This window comes from Neophocaena asiaeorientalis, unplaced genomic scaffold (assembly GCF_003031525.2).
Source record: "Neophocaena asiaeorientalis asiaeorientalis breed wild unplaced genomic scaffold, Neophocaena_asiaeorientalis_V1.1 scaffold629, whole genome shotgun sequence".
Classification (NCBI taxonomy): domain Eukaryota; kingdom Metazoa; phylum Chordata; class Mammalia; order Artiodactyla; family Phocoenidae; genus Neophocaena; species Neophocaena asiaeorientalis.
In genome coordinates, this window is record NW_020175468.1 from 4,023,676 (window position 1) to 4,026,804 (window position 3,129).

Here is a 3,129-nt window from a genome sequence, read left to right on the forward strand (position 1 = left end):
GCAGGGCAATGCTGGGGGGACTCAGCGGTGGTTGTGACAGTTCCCATCCCTGGCCCAAGGGAGGGTACAGACCCATCCCCAGATAGTGACCACCCAGAGTGGGCAGGGCTGGGATGGGGGCATCCAAGGGGCTGGAGGAGTCTTGAGGGACATCTGGAGCCAGCCTCAGGGTCTTGAAAACTCAGGGGATTCCTGAGTGGAAATCTGAAGATTTTGGTTAAGTGAGGAGGAATGCATATGAGAAAAAGAGGACTAAAAATTTAAGGAGGGGGCAGATCACACAGGGATCCACAGACCACTGTTTTTCAAACTGTTTTGAATTTGAGACGGTTGATACACAATAGAATGTATATTTTGCTTGCAACACAGTATGTGTATGAACAGGTCTGCACACACACATGTAAATTAAAATGTCGCGATACAATAATTAGTTGTACAATACGCTCTATTTGACATTTTTAAAAATTAACTGCTTGGGACTCACTACTTTATTTCATGCCCTACTAATTGGTTGACACCTGAGGTTGGAAAATATAGATGTCCAGGCTGTGCTAAGGATGCTCGGACTCCAATCAAAGGAGCAGAATTCTAGAATCAGCAGGTGTGATGTCTTCAGGACTGTTTACTGATACTCCCATCCTCTTCTCCTTCTGGGCACCTGGTGGGATTGTACTTGCCTCCCTTTGGAAGGTAGCCTTGGAGCCCAGGAATCTGCATTTTAACAGACAATGGGAGCTGTGAGACTTGGGACATTTAAGAAACAGTGACATAGGTGATAAACTCCATGAGGACAGGGCAGAACCCACCTCGGCCACCGCAGAGACCCCGGCAGGACTCAGCACAGAGCCGGGCGCTTAGGTAAGATGTGTTAAATGAATGATTTTTAAAATTTTTATTTATTATTTATATATTTATTTTGGCTGTGCTGGGTCTTCGTTGCGGCGCGCGGGCTTCTCTAGTTGCGGCGCGCGGGCTTCTCTAGTTGCGGCACGCGGGCTTAGTTGCGGGTATATGGGATCTTAATTCCCTGACCAGGTATCAAACCTGGGCCCCCTGCTTTGGGAGCGTGGAGTCTTAACCACTGGACCTCCAGGGAAGTCCCTAGATGAATGATTTTAACTCCAGTCTTTTTATTTCTGTCTACCTGATCTAGCTCACCGTTCCAACTTCATTTCACATCAGTTTTCCCCAATTTCCACTGTGACCAAATGGAACTATTCTTCGTTTCATAAATTTCTCACCTGCAGGTCTTTGCCCTTGCTGTGTCCTCTGCCCATACCTTCCCTTTTCCTCCTCCCTTCACTGGCTAGCTCTGACATCCTTCCAAATTCAGCTCAGATTGTCCCCTCCTCCAGGGAACCTTCCCTGACCCCACTTCCCAAGCTGCGTTTCCCCTCGGAGCTCCTCCATTCTAGCCCTACTCACTCTGCATCATCATTGTCTGTCTGTCCTGCTGACCTATGAACCCGGGAAGGTGGGAGCAAGGCTCGTCTCAGCCACTGCTGGGTCCCCAGTACCACTCGGCACAGGGCTGGGCACACAATAGGTACTCAGAAAAGGTTTGGTGAATGCATGAATGCAAATTTGAGAGGAGAGGCTTGTTTACAGGTCTGATGGAGAAGGCTGAAACCCTGGAGTTTACGCAATCCCTCCTGCTGTCAGACACTGGTCCTCTCAGGGAGGACAACGTTCACAACAATACCCTTTCCACAGGCACCAAACTGAGGCCAGGAAAGGCCTTCTTGATCTGTGGGGTTCAGATTCCCACCGCTCAGCCCAGCCTCCTCCTGGGCCCTCTTACCTCCTTCCTGAAGTCTTTTTTTTTTTTTTTTTTCTGATAATGAAATCTGAATCTGGGTAGGAGGTTTGGCTGATTGGGAAGAAAACTGGCTGAGACCAGCTGGTCTATTTCTCTCTCCAAGCCTGAGGAGGGCAGGGGGTGGGACATGCATGGCCAATCCTGAACCAAACCCTCAAACCTTGCCCTCTTGGTCCGGACCCACCCCGCACTTCCTGAAGGTTCTGGGATTCTAGGGTCCCCTGAATCCTGGAGGCTTCTCCCTCCCTCTCCTCCCTGTCTGGCACCCCTGTAGGTGGGCAGTGACTAGACTAAGCCCGGCCCACACCCCTGTCGCTCAACTAGCAACATGGGTCACTTCTCCATCCCCGGGGGCCCTGATTACCAGGAGGGGCGCCAGGAGCTTGCTGGCCGCCAGCCTGGCCACCAGCTTCCGGGTCCCAACTGGGGCCTCTCAGGCTCCTTTGCTCAGTGGTCCCTGGGGCCTGAACATTCCTGCGGAGGAGAACCAGCCTGTGAGTCTGTGGGAACTCAAGGAAGAGGCCTTTTTTACTTTCACCCTTAGGTATAATGTTGATCTCAAAAAGGTCATCACAGCTTAAAATACCATGAGGCTGTGATTTGCCAGACACCAACCAAAGCGATTTATACACATGAACTTGGTTCCCCCTCCATGACCCCAGAGGCAGGTGCTACCCTTTATCCCTATTTCACAGTCAAGCAAACTGAGGCTGGAGGATTGAGTGACTTGCCTGAGGTCACTCAGCTGCCAAGCCGTGAGACAAGGAGACAGTTTCAGGGTGCCAGTGCTGAACTGCAAAGCCACAGATTTCCTTCCTGAAAGCTCCCATTCTGAGCAGTTTCTGTGAATTCTTGCAGAGATAATCAATGCATTTGAAACAGAGGTTGTTATATATATATATATTTTTAATATTGTTTATTTGTTTTTCCCACAGGTGATAGGGTGCCCTGTCCTATATTCCCCCCAACCCCGTATCCTGCCTTTACCTCCTTAGCAATATTTCTTAATTAATTAATTACTTTTTGGCTGCATTGGGTCTTCGTTGTTGCACTCGGGCTTTCTCCAGCTGCGGCGAGCTGGGGCCACTCTTCACTGCGGTGCGCTGGCTTCCCATCGCAGTAGCCTCTCCCATTGCAGTGCACGGACTCTAGGCGCACGGGCTTCAGCAGTTGTGGCTCTCAGGCTCTAGAGCGCAGGCCCAGTAGTTGTGGCACAGGGGCTCAGTTGCTCCACGGCATGTGGGACCCTCCCGGACCAGGGCTCAAACCCATGTCCCTTACATTGGCAGGTGGATTCTTAACCACTGCGC

General features: G+C 50.7%; 1 long non-coding RNA gene across 1 annotated transcript; it reads right to left on the bottom strand.

The window, feature by feature from the left end:
* Positions 1-427: 427 nt before the first annotated feature.
* On the bottom strand, positions 428-2,287 carry LOC112415676 (uncharacterized). Its single transcript, XR_003006344.1, has 2 exons — positions 2,184-2,287; positions 428-711 (listed from the first exon to the last, which is right to left on the bottom strand). It is a non-coding gene; the product is annotated as an uncharacterized LOC112415676 (long non-coding RNA).
* Between the last annotated feature and the right edge of the window lie 842 nt (positions 2,288-3,129).